The sequence below is a fragment of the Charadrius vociferus genome, unplaced genomic scaffold (assembly GCF_000708025.1).
Source record: "Charadrius vociferus isolate BGI_N301 unplaced genomic scaffold, ASM70802v2 scaffold214, whole genome shotgun sequence".
In the NCBI taxonomy this organism is placed as follows: Eukaryota; Metazoa; Chordata; class Aves; order Charadriiformes; family Charadriidae; genus Charadrius; species Charadrius vociferus.
Genome location: NW_009647955.1, coordinates 2112118 through 2128912, shown reverse-complemented (window position 1 = coordinate 2128912; position 16795 = coordinate 2112118). Strand labels below are relative to the sequence as shown.

The 16795-nt window shown below is 43.2% G+C and overlaps 1 protein-coding gene across 1 annotated transcript in view; it reads right to left on the bottom strand.

The window, feature by feature from the left end:
* Positions 1-16795, bottom strand: part of LPP (LIM domain containing preferred translocation partner in lipoma) — a 211591-nt gene that overhangs the window by 28083 nt on the left and 166713 nt on the right. The gene's annotated exons all lie outside the window — the stretch shown is intronic.

The following is a 16795-nucleotide window of genomic DNA, read 5'->3' as shown; positions in this document are numbered from 1 at the left end:
AATTTCCTGCTGTGATGGGGCATTTGCAATAGAGTCCCTATAACTACATCTTGTTCCTAGCGGTACCAATCTACACAGTGCTGGGTTATTATGTAGTGTCTTGGACTGCTCGGAGGTAATAAGCATTCACCGAAAATGGACTGCTATTAGCCACCGGCAAAAGCTGATTATAATAGTGCCAGCACTGGAATATGTTTTCCACCCATTTACAAGAGGAGTAAAATAACAGGAGGGGGAAAAAAAAAAAAAATCACATTTGCCAGTGTTTGGAGCGTAGTGTGCTCTACATACAATTATCGAGAGAATGACAGGAAATTGACCCATTTACTCAGAAAAGTTCCTATCGTGTTCTGCACTATTTCATTTCATGCCCATTTGAGAACAAGTCATTTCTCTTCAGGGCAGAAGATAAATTGTCAGCTCGTACACACATCTCCTTTCATTGCCAGGCACAAAAATATCACAAAGAAACATTTCCCTGCCCTCTGCTTAATTTTCTTCTTCTTCATCTTCTCTAATAAATGGTGCTAACTATAAAAGTCAACGGACTGTAAATAAACTCAATTCTATTCCTACCTTACCTTATGATTGATTTCTGGACATAATGTATTCCACCCACAAGGTCTCTTGTCTGATTCAACTGCTCTTCTCAGTACCAGAGAAAAATCAGATAACAACCTCGGTGGAATAGCTTTATGTAAAAACAGAAACATTTGGCAACTACAGTTTTCTTAACGGCACATTGTAGTACGTGCTACTCTGCATTCCAGCCCGGCAGACAGGCTTTGTGTCAGGACCGAGAGCCTGTGTCCTGCGGTGGGAGTCTTCTGAGCAGGGTCTTGGCTGTGCATTTAGACAAAGGTGCTGCCAGCATTGCCACTACAGAGAAAGCAGCATGAAGTGGTGCTCAGGTTATGGTGTGTATGTGTGGAACATGGCGTGGGGAAGCCAAGCCATCTTCCCAGCTCTGCCCTTGGACTTAACCTGCCATTTGACCCAACCACTTCTCTCACTCGGAATGTGCTTGACAGAGAGGGCAAAAGCAGCAATTAGATCACCGTAATAGAAAATTCACACGAAAAGGAGCAGCCACAGACCTGAAGACAGCAAGGTCCAGGGGGAGAGGCAGAATGTGTGGGTAAGAGATGTTTCTGTGATGTCCTCTTCTCTATCGACATCCTGAGCTCAGGTTTCTAGAGAACTGAGCTTGCTGTCCCTGCTGCTTTCAAGCGACGATGCTCAGTCCTGGTTAATATCAAGGACATCAATGCACACAATTAAATGGCATCCCCAGTGAAAGTGCCCGTAGTCTGGGTCTGCAAGCAGAGCGCAGGTGCCTCCCGTGCTGTATGACTGGAGAACTGCTAGTGTAAGGGTGAGCCTCGGGCACGGAACAGCCAGCATGGCAGTAATTCTGTACTCCCCAGCTTCAGCCTTATCCTTCAAACATCCTTCCAGTCCTCAGCTGGTTTTTGTGACTTTGTTTCTTTTTTTTTTTTTCCCCCTCCAGTTTTCTGAGTATAAGTTAGAGCAGCCCAGCAAATCCTGAGTTCACACCACCTTTCCTGCAGCTGGCATGCCGGCCAGCACACCTCAGCCTACCCTCCCAGCCCTTGCTCTGTGGGGTCTAACCTCCTCTTTTGTATGTCTGTAGTGCATACAGTGCTGAACATACTGTTCATTTGCTCTAGGACTTCATATTCAATCTGAGCACTCACCAGAGTCCTTTCACCTGGATATTAGTTTCCCTGTGCTCTTCCATCCTGGAGTATCATTGCCAGGACTGAAAATTGCCAACCATTTGGTGCAGGAAATGAGATGGGGAAGGGAGCCCAGAGTCAGCATCAGCCTCGGTAGTTGCAGCACTTCAATCCTAGACTGAGAGCAGCAAAACTCATGTTTTGCACAGAAACCAGTCATGGGAAATGTTATTCTAACCACAGTTTTGACTATGATGGAGCTATGCAGAATATGAGCTTGGGAAGTGTCTTGCAAAGGAAAGAAGAGCCTTTCTTCACAAACAAGCAAAATTTTCAAGGCTCTGCTGATTCACACTCAGACTACTCTCCTCCCAACCCCCCCAAAACCCCAACTGTTCCCCAGTTAGGAGAAGGGATTAGTACAGTAACAAAAGGAGGAGTTTCCAGGTCAAGAATCATTTAGAAATCATAGCCAAAACCAAACTGTTTGGGTCTGCTCTTTGTCCCAGGGAAAAGCTGTTTGCTGCTGCTTAGTACAGAGCACAGCTGCCTCTGAAACCCAGAGTCTGCACATGCCTACAGGGAAGGAATGTGAAAAAGAGGGAGAGAGAAAGAAAACAGCTCTCTGCCTCTCAGTGAGAGGGTTTTGTTCCTCTCTGGCTGACAGCATGGACCTTTGGACCTGTGCGAGAGAACAGCAGAGCGTGTTACCTGCTTGGGAATAGGACTGCTGTTGCCCCCTGTGAGGGCAGCCGGATTCGCTCAACTCCCTAGAAAAACAGTGAAAGCACCAAGAGACACTTTTACCTTCCTGTCTTCATCAGCCGAGGAAAGAATTTCCTGTGGCTAATTACACATTTTAGCACCAAGATAGTGATTGTCCTCTAACTGCAAACATCTGTGTCCAACCTGGGGTAGAGCCCAGCTCTGACCACAGGACCTTGGGCACTGGCATCAGGCAGCTGCAGGACAGGATGGTGGTCCCTCACCTCCTGGCCAGTGATGCCGACGCAGCGTTGGGAATGTGAACCTTGCCGAAATGGGCTCCAGCACCAGAGATGCCAGCTGCTGACCGTACAGCATCCCAATACGTGCCAGCCCCATCTAGTCCTCCTCCCAGCCACCCTCCTTGCCTGCTCAAAGCCCACACAGGAGGCCTTTGGGTCTGCTAGTTACTAGGAGGAGCTAAGCTCTTCCCTTAAAGTCAGACTCAAAGCCCACCAAATCCAGCTATCTGGCAATTTTTCCACTGATGGGATATAGCCCCAGCTTTTAACAGGTAATTTCTTGCTGCTTATGCACAAGCCAGGCTCATTGGGCTCACTCTTGGTTCCTTAGAAGATAACCAAATTGTTCCTAACAGTGAGAAAAAGAAGACAGGGCTCTTCAAATACATGCCCTACTCCCTCTCCTTGCTTCCTATTCCTTTGTTTAGAAATGTTGAAGCTTGAGCTAAACCTTGACTGCTGCTACAGGCCTGAAGTCACGTTGATTCCCATACAAGTGTGACACCATCCATGCAGGAGCAAGCTCCCTTGCACACAAGGAAATTTGCTTCCCAACTCCCCACCTCACTTCATACATCAATGCTCACCTCTCGACACAGGAGAAAAAAAAAAAAAGAGGAAGAAAGGAAACAAATACCTTCCTCTGCCAACACATACATGCATACACATGCACAAGTATTTTGGAAAAAAAATGAAGAATCTGTAGATGGAGGGGTTAGTGCCAGATTTTAAAAATTATTAAACATTATGTACAAAGAAAACATAATGAGCTCCTACGGGATGTAGAAAAAATTACCCATGAATGAGGGAAAAATGGATAACCACTCCTGGGTTTGCCACTGGTGAATTATTTAATAATCACTCCCCAGCAGATGGAATATATTTATCCACCCCATTGGAGCACACTTTGCAATTTATTTACACTGCTTTAAAATATGATTATTTATTTAAAAAATAAACAAGGTATTCACAAGGGAAAAGGGAAGCAAACACAAGCTAAAGGGGAGGGGGAAAAAGCTGTTTAGCTTTTCAGTTAATTTTAGGGATTTTCCACTAAAATTCATGTGAATCCTTCTTACTTATCTTTGACTTTAAAAACTCGAAATTGGAAACTCTGTTAATGTAGCCAGTCTAGATTCCCCCCACAATCAAGAGGGTCACTTTATGAGATGGGGCGTATGCATCTTACACTTTCATTAACCACATTGTCTCGGGTACCAGAAGTCTGATTCAGCTCCCAGTAATATCAAAGACAACATTCAAATCAGGATCAGTGGGAGCATACCTTAGACTAATTGGATTTACATGATCAGGTCCCTTGTCTAATCTAGAGTGACTCTACACCCATGGCCCACCAAACAGCACTTAGCCTTGCCATTTAATTAGCTACTTATTCTAAAACACGAAGGGTGCCATTTAGCAAAAATTGAAAATGCAAAAGGTACCATTCAGTACCGCGTAAGTGCATGAGTATACTGCCCGCTCCCAAAATTAAAATAGCAATTGCGAGCAAAAAGCTTTGCCCACTCAACAATGAAGTGTACTACTGATAACTGCAGAGTGATTTGGACAAACATGAAGGAAACTCCACAAGAGAAAGGAATACCTCTCCCAGACAAATGCCAAGTCATTTCAGACTGAATTGAGGCTTCCAGATTCTTCCTGTGCAAGTCTGCGTGTACGTACAGGTATACATCGGCCATGGAAGGGCGCACAGAAACTTCACTACCCAGCTGGGTGCAGATGCTTTTAAGAGTCAGAAGTTATCTGGGAGAGATCTGTCTCTCCGGTCAAGAGAAAGATCCCACAGTGCAACACAACTTTTCATACTTAGACCATACAAAACAAAAGACAACCCCCAGCCCAAGCCCGCTCTCCTTTTACCAAAGGAAAGACTAGTTGCTGTTGGTGAAACCTCTTCAGAGTTCGTTTTTCAATAATCCATTGTGATTTTCTTTAAGACCAGTGAAGGTTATTTATAGGTCTCAAATATGGGAGAGTCCATGGTGAAACCACCATCAACAGCTACTGGAGAGGCAACACTTTCAAAAGTGACTAAAGTATTCTTTACTTAGTAATAACACTTTCAGTGTCATTGTCAAGAGTGGGTTAGGAGACCAAAAAGCAGCAAGTTTCTCAGTCATTTATGTGCTTTTGAAAGTGTTTCTCCAGGTCCCAAAGATAGTTTTTTCTGATGCCCAATATAGATAAAAAAATGCACGTTTTGTAAAAGATATTACCTTAAAAAAAATACAGAACTGATAGACTAAAATCCAACTGCAGGCACAGATGCCAATGCTTTACCAGCTAGCTAGTTGAGTAAAAGGGCTGCTCTATAAATAAACTGGTTTGGTGAATGCTATACAACTTTAAAGTTAAAAATGAAATACTAGGATACTATTACTTAAAGACTTCAGACAGAGGGGAGCGAATCATTGTGTCCTCCTTGCTGGGAAAGGGCTCAAACATAAGCAAGTCCTCTCGTGAACTGGGAGTGCTGCGCTTTTCAACAAGAAAGCCAAACTGACCTCTAAAATCTCAACATCCTGGAAGAGTAAAAGCAAGTTCACTGCATGTTATTTCTGGAAAGACAGATATCAGATTTTAAAAATTGCTTCCACCACAATAACCTAACACATGATTACAAGACAGAAGTACAGATGTGCACATCTCTGCTGGGATGCAGACATTACAGACAAGGGAGCAAAATGATTCCCCCTACCCCCTCCCGAGAGTGCAAGATGAAAGTGTCAAACGCCTCACGTGGAGTTATGCACTCATTTATTTTAAAGACAGAAAGGATTAAATACATCTACATAAAGGAAAGAAAAAGTGTTTAAACAACAATAAAAAAAGATTTAGTGGTATTAATAAAGAACTCCCTTAAACCAGCATGTCACCATTAAAGTAATTAATAGGGCATGCAAGACACTTCAGCGGCAAGTGAGCAGTGCTCACATTAGAGCCTTTTAAGTTTTCACATGACCTCAAGACAGACTATGGCATTTCTGTGCAAAAGTACCCTCTAAAACAGAGATGGGGGCATTCAAGTCTATAAAAAAGTGATTTTAAAATTTAACTGATATGGTCTAAGTCTAAAATGCAAAGGTTAAAGGAATATTAGAAGGGCAATAATTCTATCTGATTAAACTTTTATCCGAAGTGACAATAAAATGTTCAAAATGAATTAAGGATTTTATTAACAGATGCAGAAGCTCTATAAAAGAGTTTGAAATCTAAGTAGCAGAGAGAAGAGGTTTTATGGTTTTGGTTTTTTTTTTTTTGTCTGGATGGAGGCGATATTGCTATAAAACTTTAATCTTATTGCCATGCCACAGTGAAAGTAAACCTGTCAGAGGTAATAGAGCAAATCAGGACTGCTTTCTCTTCCTCCTCTATGTTGCAAGGCCATCTTTCGAGCATATAACTAAGAAAATGTATAGCCTATGTAAGGCATTTATACTATAGGTGACAGACATGTACACAGGTTACGCACTGGTGATTCACCTGGACTTCTGCTGGTTGCAGTATTCCCTGGATGGCAAGTACAGGCAAGTTATACGGACCATCCCAAACGAGTACTGAGCAAAAATTGGTAATATGCCACCAGGGACTCTTCTGAACATTTCAGCCATTCCAAAATTGAATTAACCATTTCAGGTCTTTTTCAGATACTTTAGTTGTTTATTAGTACCTTTGTGTAATAAGAGGATCACATGAATTTCTGAGCCCTTGAACAAATGCATTTCACTACCCTGGAGTGATTAAGTTTAAGCTAGCCATAAATCTGTGGAACAGGACAAAATATCAGACTTTCGTGAAAATTATTACTAAAAGCAGGGCATATACTACCCAGAGCAGAGCTCAGCCCCACCAGGGCAGTTTAGGCTCAGTAGCATTTGCCAGCCATGATTTAGGCTATCACTAATTTTTCCTTCTGCCTTGCTGCCGTTAAATTCTGGCAACTTGGTTGCCTTGGTGATGGCTGCAGTGTCTGTGGCAGATGCACTGGAAGACATCTTGCAAAGTGGTTTGGCTTTTCGGGGAACCCTTGAGCCTTCCGCGCATTGGCAGAAGCGCTGTGGTGGCCATTTGACCACCCTTCGACTCAGTAGCGCCAGCAGCGGGCACAACCTGGCCCCCAACCTGCCCCAGACCCACACTGCATCCTCCATGCAAGGACCCCAGGGCTCAACCTCTCTCACTCCCTGCAAAGCCCCATCGTGTGCTACAGCTGCCCATACTCACTGCTGAGGAGCAAGCCCAGAAAGCAGCTTCAGGGATGCCCATACCCTTCTTTTGCCCTACACTACCCATGAGAACAGCACAGCTCCTAAGAGGAGCAACTGACTGCAAATTGCCAGGGAGACTGGGATGTCAAACAAATATTTTTCTTTTCACAACAGAATATAAATATTTGGCAGCACATTTAATTTAAAAAGTCTAAAAGTTACTCAAATAGAGTGGAGAACGTTGCTATGATGTTCATTTGCTTCCTAAAATATGACCAGTCACAGATGGCTTGCTGTAGGAAATATTAAATAACTTTTTTTAAAAAAGTGTTGTCTGGTTTTAACACAGATTGCATTTACACAGATACCTCTGCTGGTGGAACGCCAAGATGGTGTATTGGTTCAAACACGTCCTTAAACAAAAAGCTACATTGTCAGGAGCTAATGGAATATTCATACTTAAAATATCAATCCCTGATAACATCCAAAAGTTAATTTATATTTCAACACTTTTTTTCCCCCCCCTCTTGTTATATTTGCCTTCACAAGCAAGGGAAAACATCCAGGTTTGGTCAGTAACAATGTTTACGTTTTGGGCACCATAGCCATTATTTGTTTAGATTTTCATAGTCATTTGAAAAAATACTTACATAAATAGCATTAGGTAACATGAGAATCTGAAAACAACAAAAGAGTTAGAGTCAAACAGCAAGGATGTAAATACAATGAGCTATCACATGTTAGCAGATTAACTTCAGCAAGACAATAAAAATCAAAACAATACAAAGATCTTTTCCAATCCCCAGTGTCTGCAGAAACACATTCCTACAGTGCCTGAAGAAGCCTATCAGATCCTTGATTTATACCTGAAACCAAAGATGTTATAAGGGTTCTGAGTTTGGTTTTCTTCCCCCATGAAGCTCTATTTTTGACAACACTGAAAGCCTTTGGAAACATGGGCATGTAGCATGAAGATTGCCACCAGTGTCCAAGTCCCTACACTGCCTCACAGTAAGTCTACTCGGAAGGTTAAAGCACCAGGTTGCTGTGAATAACCCACATGGTGCTTCTATGTGAAATGTCTGTCAGGAAACAGCAGCCAGGGAAAAGCAGGGGCGATGCTGTGCAGATCTCTCCACTCATTTTAAACCATCCAGATGCCCCACCAGCTCCATGCTCGCCGATGGGCATGGTGCCATCGCTGCCTTGACTTATACGAATGGTCCTCACAGGGATGGGTGCAGACACAGGGACCGCAGGTCTCTCCGGCCACGTTAACCAACATGCTCTCTGCTCCTGTGAAAGCTGCTACCTACCAGTGCACAATCATCTCTTGTCCCCAGCAAACGCTACAGCACCAGAGTTAAGCTATAATCTGGTCTTCCTTCTGCCCAAAATACCCCAGTGGATGATCTACCTCTTCTGTCAATATTGTACTTGGCCCACAGCTTTATAATCAACGCAGCTGAGAAAAAGCAACATACTTGGAATTTGCTTTGACCCTCCATGAACACCAAACACTCACGGTACTCTTAGGATCAATAAACTTTTTCTCCTGTCATCATTCATGCCTGTTGAGCTTTCCCCAAACTGGCATGATTTTGTTTTTTTCTAACCAGAAATCTACCAAGCCTGGGGGGAGGTTTGTGTGTGTGTGATGGCAAGTTAAACAGTTTCCTCTACTGCAAACAAACATAGCAGGCAGGCAAACTGATGTCCTGGAGTGAAGAAACAGAGGCAGGACGCTAGAGGGAGGATCGACTCACAAACTGAGCTTTTGCCAGAGCAAATTCCTTAGAGTGTGGCTTCACCAAGGAGACGGCTGAAGTGGCACGCTGCAAGAGCCCGCTCGCCTCCCTGGCACTCAGGCTTGCAAATCGCTGTCTGGACTGAAATAAGAGGGCATCTGGAATCAGAGAGTGAGCGAGACAAGACTTTCTGTTCTCTGCAGGGCTGCTAAGGGGAAATCATACCTGCTAAATCCAAACACATCCCTCCCAGACAGATTCGGTTACTGGCAGGTATCGCAGCCTGGCTGCAAGGCCCATGCTTTACCAGCAGCTCTGCTAGCATAGGATCAGTGGTGCAAAATAATCAAAAGGGTTTCCTAAAGGTATTAACCCTGATTTTACTTCAGTGAGTTCTCAGAGTGTGGCTTCACCAAGGAGACGGCTGAAGTGGCACGCTGCAAGAGCCCGCTCGCCTCCCTGGCACTCAGGCTTGCAAATCGCTGTCTGGACTGAAATAAGAGGGCATCTGGAATCAGAGAGTGAGCGAGACAAGACTTTCTGTTCTCTGCAGGGCTGCTAAGGGGAAATCATACCTGCTAAATCCAAACACATCCCTCCCAGACAGATTCGGTTACTGGCAGGTATCGCAGCCTGGCTGCAAGGCCCATGCTTTACCAGCAGCTCTGCTAGCATAGGATCAGTGGTGCAAAATAATCAAAAGGGTTTCCTAAAGGTATTAACCCTGATTTTACTTCAGTGAGTTCTTTTTTTTTTTTTTTAATCTCTGGACACTGTGCAGCACTTTGACATCACTGCATTAGGAAGGACAGAGCAAACTCAATACTACATGGATCTGATGGAAACACACACCTAAATTACAGGCCCTATTTCAAATAAATCACAGCCTTTCCAAAATAATTGTCTTCAGCAGTTTGAATTGACAAATAACTATGCAGGCTTACAAGCAAACAGTAGGACTTTATGGAAGGGAACACTGTCGTGGTACCTCCCACCCTCCTGGGTTTTCTAGGAGCCCTCACTCAGCTTTCAGCTGCTCGTTCGTATTCATGCCCAGTGCCTAAACAGCAGTGGTTTGAGGAGGGGAAGTAAAGCAAGTAAAGCTCCTTCACTTCATACCTTTGCAGGCTGAAGCACAACTAGGCAGAGCACTGGGACACGGAAGACCGGAGCTGTACACTGCAGGCTCTGCTTGTGGTCCTGGACAGGTCACTCGAGCTCAGAACTGGAGGAAAAGGCTAGAAAAGACCCCTGAGTCTGCCCTTGCCTAGGGAAGGCTTGACTACACCTTAACTGTTCTTTACAGATGTTTGCCCCACCTGTCCTTGAAGGCTTCCAGCAAGAGAGCCATGTGCTAAACGATCTGCATTTGATCTTCTTGGGGACAGTCCTCTATCTGCAATACGGAGGCAATGCCACTGCCTTCCCCCCAACTAGCTGCTGGTTACCAGGAAGGTTTTAGAGGCAGAGGCTATTGCCTGTCATTCACCAACACACCACAAAGAGTTTATTACAGTGGTATATCTAGATGCTACTCAGGTAGCAAAGGGTGAAAGCAGCAAATAGTTTGCTGAGAAGGTGGTGGAGTACAGATGAAAGAAAAGCAGTGATGAATGCTACAAACACCAGACTTGGCTTGCCATCTAATACACATCTACACTTGACTGTCAATGAGGAAGATTTTCGTGCTTCTACGAAGATGCTGGTGCATAAGACTTTATTCTGTCCTTATAAGCTGTTTCTGCTGGCTTCCAAAAGCAGACAAGAGTTGGGCTACCTTCTAAAGGAAAATCTCAACACACAGCTTGAAGTCGTTGCTAAATGACTTCACCATCCCCTCTACTGTAGTATGATCCATAAGCAGATGTATAGCCAGGAGCCATAAAATCCCACTGGTTCTGCAGAAAGGGAGACTATTTTCTTCCTAAGAATATACAGTTGGTCAGTGGAATTCACCCTGTGGGGTGAGAAATTCCCTGAATTGCAACAGCTGGTCCTTCACAAGATCATCTTATTCAGTTACACTAAGAACTCCCTCCACAAAGTTTCCCATGGTACAGTTTTTCTGGATTCTACATGTAAAATCAATGCTGAGTTCATATAATCAAATATGAAAAAATGCCTCTAATTGTAAAAGTGCAGGGCAGGGACAAGAAGACAATTCAAGTTGTTATAGCTGCCAACACATGCAGGAGGAAAGATCTGGATTTTAGCAAGCTATTACAAAAGTCTCAAGCAAGCCCAGGTGTGGAGGACGAGTCTTCACCTAATAAGGACACATTCTTAAAGATGGACCATGGAGAGGAGTGGGAAACAATCCATCTATCCCTAGCAAAACTATGAGCTATCAAAACATCACTGAACTAGTTAATCAACACTTCATGCTCAATCTTCCAATACGGATGTATCTGTTAAGACGCTATCCACAACTATGGTGACTTTTCCAAAAATATCCCCCTCATAACACTGCTATCATGGTAGCATCAAGTTGCTTTACTTCCACAATCCACAGCTGGTCTTCTAAAGCAATACTCCCCTCAGCCTTCTGGGAAGTCAATTATACCAAGGTGTGGCCTGATCCTCTCACTATCTACTTCAACATCAATCAGATGCATTCACAACAATCAACACCATGAAGGCAATCAGCAACTGTAGGACGAAAATAGGGTGCACTACACCTTTAATCCCATCAAGTGATTTGGACCAGTTAGCCAAGCACATCCTGCTGCACTGAGAAAAAGAATAACTTCATCCTCTAAGCAACCCTCAGCAGACAAGCGTGTGGCCTCACTCAGGCATCTTCTACCAAGGTGAGCCTAGTGCAATTCTTGGCAGGGCTCACGCTCTCATGTCTTCTAAGAGCACTAGGGATTTTTCCCCTTACCACCTTGGTTTGTAGACTTCTTGTCCTGTCATTGTTGGACAGTGAGACGAATTGGCCCTGTCCTCTTTGATAAGAGCCTCCGAGTCTCCACAGAGGAGTTCCTATATAACATACCTCATCATCTCATGGCACACTTTCTCCCCTTTCTTGATAATTTCAGTTTAGAAAGGAGGTCATTGACCCCTGCCCCCTGCTGCAAAGGAACCTTTCCCTCCTGTCTAGTGACAAAATAAGAGGCATGACCCAGCCCCTACAACAGCTGGTAGGCCACTGAAAAAGCAGATGCAGGCTTCAAGAAGGTCGGCTAAGTTCAGCATCTGTCCCAGTTTTGAAGGAAGCGGCTTCATTGACATATTCTCTCTCACACACACATTTTTGTACCTTGTAGACTTGCACTCCTGGAAGCTCCAGACGCAGCTTATGCAATAGCACCCCATCCTCCTCTATTTGCACAAGACCATTTACCACTCAAAGTAGTAGCACTGAGCTTATGGCTGCCACTCCTGCCCAGCTTCCATCTTTATTTTTTAATATCAGCTGATGCTGGGTGGTATTAATAGAAAGGGCTTTACATTCTTAAAGGAATTATTCATTTTTCAGTTTCACAAATGATGATCAACTAACAAGGAATGACAGTCTTCCCTTGCCGTGTTTTTTCCCCAAAGAAATTACCATGTGGGCCTAGACTAGCTAAATTATCAAAGCTAATAATCAATATGATTTAAACATGCCTGTAAGCCAACCAAAACTCCGGACCTGTTTTGTGTCCGCTACGCCCACGGACCTCTTCTGTTGTTGGTAAGAAATATGCAGGGCAGGAGCCCAGTGCTGCCTGGCGCAGCCGAGCTGCATCTCTCCGCTACAGCAGCCGAGACTTAATGCTTTTAGATCCACGGGTCACAGGTTCAGCTCCCTGCTGCCGATGACTCACGCAGGAGCGCCGAACTAAAACTAGCAACACCAGCTTTTTTCTAGGAGAGGATTGAAGAAGAGCATTGATCTCAATGAAATATTTCGAGGGCAGAAAAATTCCACCACGTAAAGAGTGCGTGACTTCTCTTTAGTTTATTTTATATTTTTGTTCCAGTTGTCATTTTGAATTCAAACTCTTTGGAAAGCAGGCATAATAGTCTTAATGATCCCATTGAGCAGTTTAAATTCAAATTGTGGAGCACTCGCAATACCATGCTGGCAGCACTTTCCATAAATTACTCTCAAATTCAATACGTTGCTTGACAAAAACAAGAATAAAGGGCTTTTTACTTTAAAAAGAAGAAAACTTGTATCATAAAAAAAAAATCTTTAAATTATAGTTTCTCTTTTCTGGTCCAATTTAAATTGTTACATGGTTGCTAAATTAGTGCTGTAATCTCTGCTTACAAATTGCAGAATTATTTTTAAAAATAGATGTAATTCTACTGCAGGGATCAACCTTACACTTTAAACCGTATGTGCTGGAGGTAGCTGCTCTTGCACAGCCTTCAAAAAACCACACTCACGTCCGCACACGGGATGAGGTTTACAGTACCAGTGCCACTGAACCTGACAGCAGTTTTACCAGAGATTTCAATGAGCACAAGTTGCGTTAACAGAATGATTAGCAAATTTAAGCTCTCACAGGATGCTCCGTGGTACCAGTGGCTCTAGTCATACCATTTCCTAAAACATCAGCAGGTCTGAACTATGATCTCCTACTGAACTACAGCCTCTGATAGACCAGAAAGTTAGAAGCTATAAGAGAGAAACCCTGAAGATACGGGTTTGGGTTTTTTTTTTTTGCTCACAAAACAAATAATTGGGGAAAAAAAGTGGAGCAGTACGATCCTGAGTCTAAAGCTGGGGAACGGTAGTGATCACGACTTCCACGCACAATTCTTCCCCCTTCAAGCACTTCCACAGCTTTAGTACTATGGAAAGATGAACCTCAGCCTGCAAAATCCTTTTAAGTAATCTTCAGGGTACAGTTTAAGGGCATGTCCTCAATATCTCACAGCATGCAGCAGAAACAGGAAACCTCGATCCCTGGGTCTCCACTGGGCACTGCAGAGCATTCCCACCATCTTCCCCCACTCTATCTAGACTCAATCCCAGGGTCATGGGGGGAGAGCATCTGTCATTCATTTCAGTGGCCAGTCCGGCCCAAACCACAACAACAGACAGACATGAGACAGTTTCTTTCCTCTCCTTCAATTGCTCATCATTTCTAGCCCACCACTTCTCCGAACTCTGTCCCCTGACCCTGGCTATTTCTGCTTTGCTTGGTTAGTTATCTCTGCATTCTCATCCCCTTCCCTGAGGGGAGGACCCATGGTCCTTCCCTCAGGGCCCACTGGTGGGCTGCATTGACTTGGACACAACAGAAGAAACCCTCAGAGGCCAGGAGCATCTGCAAGATCTCGCTGCTTTCTGTGCTAACTGCAGGTGCTCAGCACCTCTCAGCCCTCAGCCGCAGAGAGTTTATCTCCAACTGCCAACCACCAGACTGCCAGGAAAGGGGATAAAGATTGGAGGAAAATTTCCACATCCCAGAGAAAGTCATCAGGACATCAAAGAACATCCCATTCACAAAACAGCAGCATCGCTCTTGCCAGACCGGTGTGTCTGGTTAACCTTGTGTTCAGTCCTTATGATAATACGGTATTTGGAAAGCAGACAGCTGGCACGGCTCTAACATCTTGCTCTTCAATCTTTTATAACAACGGTTCCACTGATGTTACTCTTAACCTTTTCTCCACACTGAGCCCAGTGCTAAAATCTCTTCAACTACTGAGAGGAAGCAAACCAAATGTTTTTTGTCAGTAATTTGCCCTGTAAGGGAGGGGAAAAGTATACTGATAACATACTGCAGACACAGCATTCATCACATGTACAGCAGGACGCTGGTTACACTGGAAACCCTATCGTGATTATTTCAGATGTTACTGGACCGTCGTAATGACTAGGAGACATCTGTCTCCTATTAACACTATTTTTTACAGTTGCTTTTAGTTCAGCAGAAGTGTCTTAATGGAGAAGACTGGTACTCTTTTAAAAATAACATCAATAATGAAAGAATCCTTGGATGAAGAGCAAAACCAGCAAACACATTGGCAACAGAACTCACTGCATTCATAAGATGTAACAGGAAATGACAGTGACTGGCTTTTGGGTGGGGGGATTTCTGTGTGAAAGAAATTAACTGTAGCACTCAAATTCCCATTAGGAATTTTTTTTTTTTTTTTTAAACAGGTGATTGATCTCCTTACATGTTAATTCAGACTTTTGGGGAATTTAATCTTAACTGGGTCACTGATAAATAAAACCAGAAACAAAACCAAAAAACAACCCTTCTGCAGGCTATTTAGGCTTGGTATTGACTAGCAAGTAATTAAATACAGCTCTTCACAGTAATCTTAATTATGGCTTCACTGCACCACAACTAAGAAGTCACATAATAAACTGAGAAGATTAGCCAATCTAACTGTTGAAAAACATGTATTTTTATTTTTGCACATAGTTTTTATGCGCGCACGGCCACAAGTCACACAAGGGAATTATTAAAAAAATCAAAGAATTCATGAATTTATGTATCACAACCAGGCAAATATTATAGTTCATTTCCTTTATACAAATGAAGCAGCTTGGCCTAATGGCTTGCATAATAAGTCAAGAGTTTTAGACTTGGGGAAACAGGGATGTGTGCGAGAAATCAGTGTGAATTAGGTAGACCAGTAAACAAGTTTCATTGACTTACTTAGATTTATACCAGCTGAGAATCCCATTTTCTCAGCCAGCCACAGCCATGGATTAACTGTGCAATCTTGGGCTAGTGACACAGGCTCCACCTTTCATGGGAATTCAGGTCCACAGGAATCTGAGTCTGGGTTCTTATATTCCCATTGATTTCCTACAGAACTAGGGCTCCAAGCATCCAAGTTATTTTCTGATAATGGGACTTGGGGAAGCTCCAAAAAAAACCCAGAGGTCACAATTCAGCAAAATCCTTAAGCACAGGCTAGATTTTAAGCAGGTCATTAACTCTCATCGACTTCAGTATGACCACATCACACATCTAAAGGCAAAAGCATTCAGATTGTGCCTCAGCAATTTCAGGGTCCTCAATCCATTTGCAAGAACAACAGGCACTCATCATCCTACTGAAGCCAATGCAGACCTCATTTCATTGAAAAATCAATGAGACACATACTCTACAACACAAATTCCTCAGGCCTAAAGCCAACAGCATGGCAGGTGCCTAGATCCCTTGTAGACCTGGCTTTTGGCAAAGCAGAGTCCCAAGCTTTCTGAGAGGTATCAAGACTTAGGCTCCCGACACTTGTTTCTTCCATGTTTAAGAGTTCAATGTGTGCTTGGGTGTTTTGGTTTTTCTTTTCTTTGGTGTATCAGACTGCCAGATTCCTGCTTTCCATTTCCCACTCACAGTACCAGCTGTCCAGCTACACATACGTAGCCCCATCAGCATCACCATCCTTTCCCCACATGTGCAGCAACAGATGGATCCAGACGTGTTTTGGGTTAAGTCCATAACCAGGTTTTTGTGGACTGCATGGATAAACATTTAAAGGCCCCTTCTGGTTATATAAAAGAAAGCTATTAAATGTTTACTCTTTCCTCTGTACTCAGAGCTGCAAAGCCATATCACAGAACGTACAAACGCAGATGCAACCAGGCAATTATCATTCCTTTATCCCTTAAATAGATAGAAGATAAATTTGAAAGAAAATGAGGAACAGAATCCTTCTCCCTTTCCTTTTTTATCCTTTTATCTCCCAATGTAGGAAGTTTACTGAACCCTTGCCAACGATTCACTCAGGCTAATGAAGTGTATAAGTAATGGGATTAAATAATCTTAAACCATTACTGCAGTGGCTAATGCAGATGTTTTCCCAAACTAAAGCAGATGAGTGGTGAAGAATATGTGCTTGATTTAAAAGAGAGGAAAAGAAAGTATCAATCTGCAAGCAGATGAAGTCAATTCCAGCCTGAAGTTAATGAAATGTTTAATTCCGGCTACATAAAGTTACTCCATTCATATTATGAATGCACCTTCCTAAAGTCTGCAGTGCTTTGCACATGGTCAAACTTGCCACAAAATTAATGTTAGTTTTTTTATGGTGCAATCATTTTAGCACAAACAAAAATGGAAATGGTTTAAAAGGTACATAGTCCATCAAAAGATCCTTTAGTTTTTAAAAGCCAATTAATAAGGCCCATATACCACTGC